This window comes from Myxocyprinus asiaticus, chromosome 27 (assembly GCF_019703515.2).
Source record: "Myxocyprinus asiaticus isolate MX2 ecotype Aquarium Trade chromosome 27, UBuf_Myxa_2, whole genome shotgun sequence".
Lineage (NCBI taxonomy): Eukaryota > Metazoa > Chordata > Actinopteri > Cypriniformes > Catostomidae > Myxocyprinus > Myxocyprinus asiaticus.
This window is the reverse complement of record NC_059370.1, coordinates 45,829,519-45,840,954: the sequence shown is the minus strand read 5'-3', so window position 1 is coordinate 45,840,954 and position 11,436 is coordinate 45,829,519.

Here is an 11,436-nt window from a genome sequence, read left to right as displayed (position 1 = left end):
CTCTCCATAGACATAATGATTTTTATACTGTATGAACTATAGATTCTATCCCCTAACCCTAACCCTAACCCTACCCCTAAACCTAACCCTCACACACACACACACACACACACACACACACACACACACACACACATGTTGGTGCAGCTATCATTATGAGGACTCTCCATAGACATAATGATTTTTATACTGTACAAACTATAGATTCTATCCCCTAACCCTAACCCTACCCCTAAACACACACACACACACACACACACACACACACACACACACACACACACACACATGTTGGTGCAGCTATCATTATGAGGACTCTCCATAGACATAATGATTTTTATACTGTACAAACTGTAGATTCTATCCCCTAACCCTAACCCTACCCCTAAACCTAACCCTCACACACACACACACACACACACACACACACACACACACACACACATTCTAACTCTACCCCTAAACCTAACCCTCACAAAAAACTTTCTGCATTTTTACATTTTCAATAAAACATCGTTTAGTATGTTTTTTAAGTGATTTGAATTATGGGGACACTAGAAATATCCTCATAAACCACATTTATAGCATAATACCCTTGTAATTACCAGTTTATAACCTAAAAAAAAGTCCTCATAAACCATTTAAACCTGCCCACACATACACACACACACACACACACACACACACAACCACACACTCACAATACAGACATACACAACCCCCCCCCCCCACACACACACACACACACTCTCTCACACACACAACCTCCCACACACACACACAACCACACACACAGACACACACAATACAGACATACACAACCCCCCCCCCCCCCCCCCCCCACACACACACGTCTATTCTCATAATTTCTTCTTTAAATAAACGTGTGTATGGCATCAGAATGCTTGTAGACAGTGAAATGATGTTTGTGGTTTTACTGTTGACCTGTTTTAAATGACAGACACACAACTGAACAACAGGCAATCTGACAGCAGCCACTGCACTCATTTAGAATTAAAATTCAGTAGTTTCTCCAGAGAACTGAATGAAGTGTCTGTGTGATCAGACCGTCTGATGCATTCTGCACACTAAACTGGGAAACACAGTCGGACTGTCCGACTGGAACACAAGTGTCAGCAGTCAGTGTGTCGGGTTTATATCAGTCTGCTGGGAAACAACGTCATGTTCACAATGTTCTGGGTTGATCATTTAAGCAGTTGTGAGGAAGAACAGTTTGTGACATTTATCAAATCAAATCTGTGATTAATATTCAGATTTATGTGTACAGATGTCAGAGATGTTTGTGTGATCTCCCTGTCAGAAAGTTGTGTGACCTACTGACAGCTTTGAGATGTTCATGCATGTGTGTGTGTGTGTCTAACACTGTCACTCACTTTGTATCTGTGTGTGTGTTGTTACATGATAACTTATCTGGACACAAACACACATACATCAGTCATTCTAAAAGCAGCACAGCTGTGTGTGGGTGTCACTCAAATCATTATTGTAAGTGTTCACACACACACAAACTCTTGAAATGAGAAAATGTGTTTCACTTCCTCCAGAAGTGAGCCAAACATGTCATTAAAGGTAAAAATGATTAAAAAACTACGGATATTGATACAGCCTGGTTACATAAATGTGTTTACAAGTTAGTTGTCTAAAATTTTGGTCTTAACTTTTTCACTCAGTTGCATAAACACTTAGATCGGTGTAAATTAAGACCAAAATGTAAGACAGCACACCCCTCGGCTAACTTTTGTTGACATTCTATGTTGCCATGGAAAATCAGCTGAACAAGTTTAGGGAGTTGAGACTTTGTAACACAAATAATGAAAATTGAAAATGAAATTTCTTTACCATTGTTGAAGTCAATCACTACATTTTTCATTAGAATCAATTTTGAAGCATTGTGTTCTTTTAATAAGCAAATATTTTCAGTAGTGATGCACATTATATCGGCAGCTATATCGATATCGGCCACTACATGTGAATTACATAAAAGCCGATAAATTATGGCTGAATCCCTCGAACCATTTCAGGCACACACTTCTCACCATGAGGGTTTTGACTGGTGCTTTCTGCATGATCTGACACGTCAACACGCAGAAGACTTTTCTTTAGAACATCATTCCGGATCTGAATAAACACTCCATGCCACACATTTTGTTTCTTTATTCTTTATGTATGTGAGACAGTGTTGTCCATGTTTACAACGAGTTTGAGACTTGTTTGTATTCCTTATTGTGGTCTTTTGACTGGTTTGAATTAAAGCTGCACTATAAAAAAAAAAAAAGAGAAATGAACAAAATTTCATTAATGAGCGATTACACCAACAACCGTCTTCCAAACCATGTTTGTGCCTTACCCCGATTCACTGCGATAAGTCTACAATAGAGATCTTTATTTAGAGCTGTTGGGATGGATTTGGCGTGAAATAGCAGGCATACGTCATTCATCCTTGCGTGTTTATATCATGTCCGTAAGCTCAGGAAGATGGCGAAGCTGTGGCGCGACTCACGTGAGTGTCGGAGAAGCGGGAAGCGAGTGCAACAGCTGTTCAGCAGCGGTGTGAAATCTCTCTCCTCATGGATTTTTAGCTGTTTGGTGAAGTTGTTTACCTGCTGTAATGCATGGGAATGTTTTCTGGACCTGCGTGAAGTTGGCCCCCCACCCAACGCAAAACGTCGGCAAAATAGTCTCAATCGTTTGTGCTGGTTTGTGCTGTAAAAATTTTCATTTGTGCTGCTTCAGTTTTTTAGATATAAAAAGAACATTTATAGGTCATTCTGAGGTCACTCAGCCCCCCACATGCTCCAAATTCACCCAAAACAGTCTCGTTTGTTTGTGTTGGTTTGTGCCAGTAAAAGTTTTATTTGTGCTGCTTCGGTTTTTTAAATATTAGACATTGAATTACAGGCGATGACATCACCAGCCCCCCCACATGCTCCAAATTCACCCAAAACAGTCTCGTTTGTTTGCGCTTCGTTTGTGCTGGTTTGTGCCGGTAAAAGTTTCGTTTGTGCTGCTTCGGTTTTTTAAACATTAGACACTGAATTACAGGTGAATTATAAATGCTTTTATTTATTGAATACAATACTGATGGAATAAAATAGATCACTTAATGGTCACAAAAATCAAATATAGGTTAGTAGCAGTCTCGGTCATTCTGATTACTATATATTCGGCTACTATATTATATATTTGTAAAACAGGTCTATCTTGTTTTGTGTGTAGTCAGTACGATTTATGAGCAGTGAGAATATTATTTCGGGTTTGTCATTTCAATCTCTTACCAAAATGCTGGATGATGATGTTTCAATACAACAACAACTCCTTCTTATCAATGTTTTTGTAGTCGCTATGGTGTTTATTAAAAACGTATTGGTGTTCAGACAGCAGCAGCTCAATATTCATCTGGTGTCTGTCGGACTCTTTTTCTGTCACTCACTTTCGCTCACGAGAACAAAAGCACAAATCTCCTCGATGTGAACACACTTTTAGAGTCGAACTGCCGAAGACTTTCTGTCAAGACTAATCATCACATCTTTTGTTCAATAAACAATTATCTTTACTTCATTCACTGGTGTTTCCTGATTGAACTTTGTATTTATTTACATGGAGTATCATCTGCTGCACTTCACTGCCATCACTAGGTGCAAGAGACACTTCTGTTCAAGATGCTCTTGTGCAAATTAGTGTAGAGTTAGTAGAGAAAAAGTCCATATAAATCAAACTTCTGGCCAATATAAGTACAATGTTTTAACACTGTCAGTTACAATATTATTTGTTAACTTCAAGAATAATGGTACAACATTCAAGAGAGCTAAGATTGTCAATGTTTACTGAATAGAAATCTCATTGCTAATACTAATATATGCTAATTACAGTTGCACATGTGACCCATGTTAGTTTTTTGAATACATTGTGCGTCTAGGGGTCAACATTACCATATTGGTCCTAATATAAAATATACTATCCTTATATATTTTACTATATTATATTATCCTTATATTCGGACCAATACAGTAATACATGAAAACAAGTTCATACTGAACATGACATTTTTTGAGTCAGGATTATTTAAGTGGGTAATTATGTTTTGCTTATGCCAGATGCCCAAGAAACGAGCAGTTGACAGATTTCATTTTCACTGTCCTGTGTTCATCTAAAGAGGCCATAGTGTAAAATGTCAACATAGCGACTCCTAATCAGAGCATCTGGACAGAGCTTAGTAAGCAGCTAGAAAACAAGATCACTGCAAAGGCTCTATACACTTCTGTTAAATTAAATAGACACAACATCTGGACTGCTTTAGGGTTTACTCATGAAGGTGATCATGAAACAAATGGCAGTAGTGATGACACAGAGTCTCTTTCACCCAGACCAAAAGATTGCTGGACTTTTGATCTTGAAGTTTCATTTCAGAAATGGATTAAATTCATGCCTGAAACGATTAAATACAACAACAAGTTCTCTAAAACACAAAAAAGGGAATACGCAATTGTAAGCCTGGCATCTGGACACGTGTGATAAATCATCACGTTTTTAACTTTAAGTTTTTAAAGGTCCATTATTTGTGTTAATTGATGTTCGATAGTACACAGTAATTAAATTTCAAAAGTAAAATCATTTTGGCTTCATTAATTCATTGAGTCACGAGTTTACACACACACACACACACACACACACACACACACACACACACACACACACATGTATAGTACTAGTCAAAAGTTTGAAAACATTAATATTTTTTAATGTTTCTGAAAGAAGTCTCTTCTGCTCACCAAGGCTGCATTTATTGTATCAAAAATACAGTAAAACAGTAACATTGTGAAATATTATTCCAATGTAAAACAGCTGTTTTCTATCTGAATATATAGTAAACTGTAATTTATTCCTGTGATCAAAGATGAATTTTCAGCATCATTACTTCAGTCTTCGGTGTCACACAATCCTTCAGAAATCATTCTAATATGCTGATTTGCTGCTCAAGAAACATTCATTAATATTATCAGCTGAAAACAGTTGTGCTGCTTTTTTTTCTTTCTTTTTTTTTCATGGTAACCATGATACACAACCATTCAAAGGTTTGGGGTAAGTAATTTATATATATATATATATATATAAAATAATACATGGTATATTATGTATTATTTTATTTTATTATAATACATAGACAATCTGGACACTTTAGTCCATACCGAGTGTAAATGCGAAATAACGGGGTGTAACAACTTTTCCGATTAGTTTGATAGAGATGCTTTGTAATGGCGTAATAGGGGCAAGAACTGCCTGTTCAATAACAAACCAGGGAGGGGCTCTCTCAGGTGGAAGTGACCAATGAGCCAAATGTCTGAGAATGAACGCATAGTAATAAAACAAAATCTTGGGTAGGCCTAGCCCTCCTTTGTCTATCGGCCTATGTAACTTATTAAAATGCAATCTGGGACGTTTACCATTCCAAATGAAGGACTTCGCTATGCTATCAAATTGCTTGAAATAAGAGAGGGGGACATCTACAGGGAGAGATTGTAGCAGGTAGTTGAATTTTGGAATACAATTCATTTTAATAACATTAACCTTCCCAATGATCGATAAATGTAATGAAGCCCACCTGCTCACATCACTCGAAAACCTTTTTATTAAAGGGTCAAAATTAACTCTGACTAAATCAGACAAATTTGTTGGGAATAAAATGCCCAAATACTTAATGCCCTGTTTGGGCCACTGGAAGGCACCCGGCTGGAAAGCCGTTTCTGGACAGTACGCTGTCAGAGCCAAAGCTTCGGATTTAGACCAAATGACTTTGTATCCTGAGAAATTGGAAAAGGAATTAATAATTCTGTGGAGGCAAGGCAAAGATCTAGTAGGTTCAGAGACAAATAATAAAATATCATCTGCGTAAAGCAGAAGCTTATGTGCCACACCTCCCGCCACCACCCCTGGAAAATCATCCTCCTTTCTTATCGTGGCTGCTAATGGTTCCAGGGCAAGACTTTTACACTCGCTTGGATCTTTGTCCTTTTTAAGAATCAGGATGATCTGGACTTGTGTCATGGTTGGAGAAAGCTTTCCATTCTTTAATGATTCCGTATAAACTTCTAACAGAAGTGGAGCCAGTTCTGTAGCATAAGATCTAAAAAGTTCTGCGGCAAAACCATCTGGCCCATCTAGGTAGAGACTTAATTACCTCATCAAGCTCCTCCAAGGTTATCTCAAAATCAAGAGAGTTTTTTTGCTCAATCGTCAGTTTAGGAAGATCTAATGGTTCCACAAAGTTTCTAATACCTTCATCAGTAGACGAAGACATGGAACTATAAAGATCAATATAGAACTCTTTAAAGGCATTATTAATATCAATGACTGAGGTAAATATTTCACCACCAGCAGATTTCACTGAGGGAATGGTAGAAAAAGACTCTCTCTTCTTTATATATCTAGCCAAAAGCTTCCCTGCTTTGTCACACGACTCAAAGTATGACTCTTGCCCTGAATAACCAAAACTCCACTTTCCACGACAAAATAGTATTATATCTATATTTCAATCAGGTCAATTCTCTGAGGCCATCAGCTGACATACGGCGCTTCAGCTCTGCCTCTGCACTTTTAATATTTCCTTCCAACTCCACGAGTTCTCGTGCTTTGGATTTTTTGATGAATGAGGCATACTGTATGATCCAACCTCTAAGAACAGCCTTAAATGCCTCCCAAGCCACGCCCACAGAGGATACCGACGACCAGCTGGTCTCCATATAAACATTTATTTCAGTCTTTAACATTTGTTGGAAATCAGCATTTTGCAGAAGGGATACATTAAAGCGCCAACTATATGATTTCTTTTTCTCTATATGTGGCAACACCTCTAAACTCACCAGGGCATGATCTGAGACTAAAGATATTTCCAACTGAGCAATCAACAACAAATTAAATTAGGGATTTGGATATATATAAAAAAAATCTATTCTAGAATAAATCTTATGGACTGATGAAAAAAATGAATAGTCCCTACCAGATGGGTTCAAAAGTTTCCAAATATCTGTAAGACCAAGATTTTTACACATCCTGTGAAGCATCAATGTTGCTCTAGGGGGCTTACACACTTTTGCTTCACTATGATCAAGGACTGAGTCCATCAAAAGATTAAAGTCTCCTCCCAATATTATATCATGAGGGGTGCCAGCGGTTTGCAACATCCCTTCAAGATCTATAAAAAAGCCCCGATCATCAGCGTTAGGTGCGTATATATTAGCAAAAATCAACCTTTGCCCTTGAATTTCAGCTAAAACAATAATGACTCTTCCTAATTTATCTTTAGTCTGTTTGAGACTTTTGAATTGTAAATGTTTATTAATCAATATAATGACTCCCCTGCTCTTACTTGTGCCAGCACTAAAGAAAACATGACCACCCCATATCTTCCCAAATGTTTCAGCTTCCTGCGGGGAGAGATGTGTTTCTTGAAGAAACACTATATCATATTTCTTATGTTTAAGAAAAGAAATAACCTTCCTTCTTTTTATGGGGTGCCCCAACCCATTCACATTCCATGTGGAGAGAGACAATCCACTCATATTAACATTTGACATTTTGATATAATAAAAAGAAAAAATTGTGTGTGAAAAACAAAATTATGAAGACCACATTCCCCATTAGTGAAACAATCAACCCCCGAACATCCCCCCGAACAAAACAAACAGAAAAAAGAAAAACGTGCGCATTAACCCCGCGCACGAAAGCGCCAACTGGCGACAATCCCTCTAAACTCAAAAGGTCCATGAATGCCCTCGAGTCCCCACGACAACTTTGCCATCGGACTGCTCAATTTAATTACATAACAGAAAATACTTTGTGAAATAAACCCAATCAATAGGAAGAATGAACACAAAGAATGTGTAGATTCATTCACAGAACTGTCTCAAAGGTGTGATCTTCCACAAAACAAATTTCAGCTGATATAAAACCATTCAGATATGTTCAGTGAGCTGGCTGTTATGAGTTCAACGGATGATGTAATCATTCCAATGTCTCGTAAAAAAACAAAAAAACAAAAAAAACCCCACAGCCAGCAGGAGGAGTAAGCACGAAGAACGAACAGATGAATCAACAGCTGTTGCAAAGGAGTGTTGTTCAACAGAACAAGCTCCAGCCGCTAGGCGGAACCATTACAAAAAGAAACAAAACCGGCATCCCGGTTCCCCGGATGATCGAGTCAATTCACTCAGAGGCTGCATAAAAGTATATACTATGACCTACACAAACCGTCAGCTTTATAAAAGACATCCTTTGTGTGAGCATGTAGATATTTTGCGGTCATCCATAGTGTCCACTCTCAATCTGTCCGGGAACTTCAATGCAAAAGTTTCTTTAAGGAAAAGTGTTATTCACAAAACAAGCTCCAGCCGCTCAGCGGAGCCAACGCAAAAAACCCAAAATGTTGCCCAGCTTCCTCAAGAGTTAGTACAGCGTGTCAGGCCCACTCACATGAGAAACATCCAATGGTTTACTCAGACATTGATTCTATAAAAGACATTGACAGATTTGGACATTTGAATGCTTTGCGACCGACCTTCGTTTCTATTCTCAGATCTTTTTCTGATGTAAGAGTTTCTTACATTCCTTGAACCGATCGCATTTCTCTCTTGTCGAATTCGCAAAGTCCGGGAACAAGAAAATATTATGGTTCTTCCAAGAAAGCTTCCCATTGCTCCTCGCCTGGCGCAACACAAGATCTTTATCGGATGATCTCAGAAATCTGGCCAGAATCGATCTGGGCCTGTCTCCCTCAGCAGATCTCCAAGCCGGCACTCTGTGAGCTCGCTCGATTTTCAGCTTGTGGCCTGTTATGTCGAGCAGACTCGGGAGAAACTCATCTAGGAATTTCACCATATCTCTGCCCTCCTCATGCTCAGGAATTCCAACAATTCGAATGTTATTCCTGCGGCTTCTATTCTCAAGATCTTCAATCTTGTCAATGAGATGTTCCAAATCAACTTTGGTCACGGGTGAATTAGCGGTTAACTCCCTCTACGAAGATTCCAGAAAATCGATTCGTTTTTCAACATCAGTCACTCTTGTAGCTAACTCAGAGAATTTTGTTTCCATCGCCGTAATCGATCGACATATTACAGCGAGATCCTCCAAGTCAGCAAGAATCTTCGTCAACATCACCGACAAGTTGGACAACTGACGCTGGATTCCTTCTCCCGCTGCGCCATCCAAATCGAGTCCCCGGTCTGTAGGCCTGTCGGGGCTTTCATCCTGAACACGTAAGTGTCTTTTAATGTCTCCAGAGCCCGAGGATTTTGACTTCTTTGCCAAGTTTTGCAACAAAGGGCAAATATGTAACTGGGTGTATTACCGATTATCTAAAGAAACAAATTGGCCAAATAGGAAAATGTATCAGACGATGGCGATAATTAAAATAAGTCTGAATATCGGTCGATTTATCGGCCTCTGCGATATATCGGCCGACCACTGGTATTACATTTGTACAGATTAACAAATTAACAATGATGTGGCTCCACAATTTAGTCCCAATGAGCGGCTTTTGACAGCGCCTATCATCATTATTATTAATTTGACATTGTAATACTTCTCAGTGGAAGGAGGAGGCGAGAATTAGATTTCCTGGTTCAGGTAAGTGTTTTTATTTTCCTCTTTGTGGCAGATACACATTCGCAGGGCTTTTCCGTTGTTCAATGAGTCAGTCTAATAATACACAAACTACTTCACAAAACAAAACTCTGAACTTTGCAATAAACTCTTCGCTCCACAATCGGGTCTCTGATGCCCAGGCTCTCTCTCGTCTACCTGCGGTGTGGCTCTATTTATGCCGCTCTCCCCGTGCTCACTGAAATTAGAGACAGGTGTTAGACATCATTTAACTCAGGTGTAAGCGCCCTTACCGCTTTCTCTCTCTTCGGAGAGATGCTTGACCACGCCCCCGCTGCCACAGACATGAAAATAATCTATGATAATTTCCATATTCACATAGCTACGTAAACATCTGTGTGCACAAATCAACATTGTAATTGGTTGGAATTTGATTCATTAGAGAGATATTTGTATGATTAAGTACTCTGTAAAGTGTTATTGTAAAACTGATTAATTTTATTTCTGTACTTTAGTAAAACATAATCCTGCCTGTAATGAGCCTTTTAAATGTTAAATGTTTCTATAAAAGTGCCTGCTAAATGAAACTGTGTAAATGTTAAATGTCATGGGAAAATGTTCAGTTGTAATGACAAACATAAGCAGTAAAACCAGTTTTATTCAGTGATTTAATACGCTGATATGTTACACACCATTTATTCAACATGTTTATACAAAACCTTGTGTGTTTCGTTCATTGTAGCAATTTCTGTAAGAAAAAACTGCAGATACAAATGCTTTGCAATGTCACACTTCATTTCAACCCACATAAAAATAATATTCATTCTACTGTCACCACTTTATGAGCACATTTCACTAAAAATTACTTTGTAAAGATTGTCTGAGCAACAGTAACCAAGGAGGACAGAGCTCAGCGAAGACTCAACTGGAGCTTCTTCTACACACATTATGATCAGTGTTTTGTCTATTTTTTATGGCACTATAGAACATTGTTCCAAAAAAATGCCAAAGAAGGATCACCCGTGTGTGTCGTTGAGTAACAACCTAACTGTCTGCAACACACAAACACACACAGATGAGAAGAATGAAACAAAAGTGTCACATCAACACAACTGTAACACTGCTTGTACAATCAGATTCAGATCAGATCAGCTTTTAGCACTTCAACAGATAAAGTGTTTCATAATCACAGCAGCACAGAGAGTTTTTATCCACCACTTTGATTGGCAGATGATCAGACATTCATCTGTTTCATTTCAAAAGTGAGGGGGACAGAATGTTTAGCGCAAGACAAACTAACATATATAAGATGTTTCAGGGGTCTGAGCGCGGTTTTTGGCCCATATGTAAACACTCCAAACGATCTCAGACCCCTTTAAAGCTAACCAAACTGAGACCATCTAGGGAGGTGGTCTGAGTACGGTTCATTTGCAGCCTGCGGTTTGGTTCGCTAATAACGTGCACTGTGAAAACAAAGCGCTCCGGGCTCACTTGATTTTCCCATTCATGTAATACCAAACATGTTGGCTTGAATGTTGAATTTCTTGAATGTTGCCTCTAAATACAGTATTATTTAAATAAAAATATAATGCATTCAGTTTAATGCATTTGCTTTTCCCTATTAATGTATAAAAACTTTATATATTTACACTAAGTAATACAGTTCTTTTTTTGATGCAGAAGATCAATAAAACATTTCCCACACCTGTGGCTTCTAAAATTGCAATTAGTGTCTGTGTATAAATAGTCAATGAGTTTGTTAGCTCTCACGTGGATGGACTGAGCAGGCTAGATACTGAGCCATGGGGAGCAGAAAAG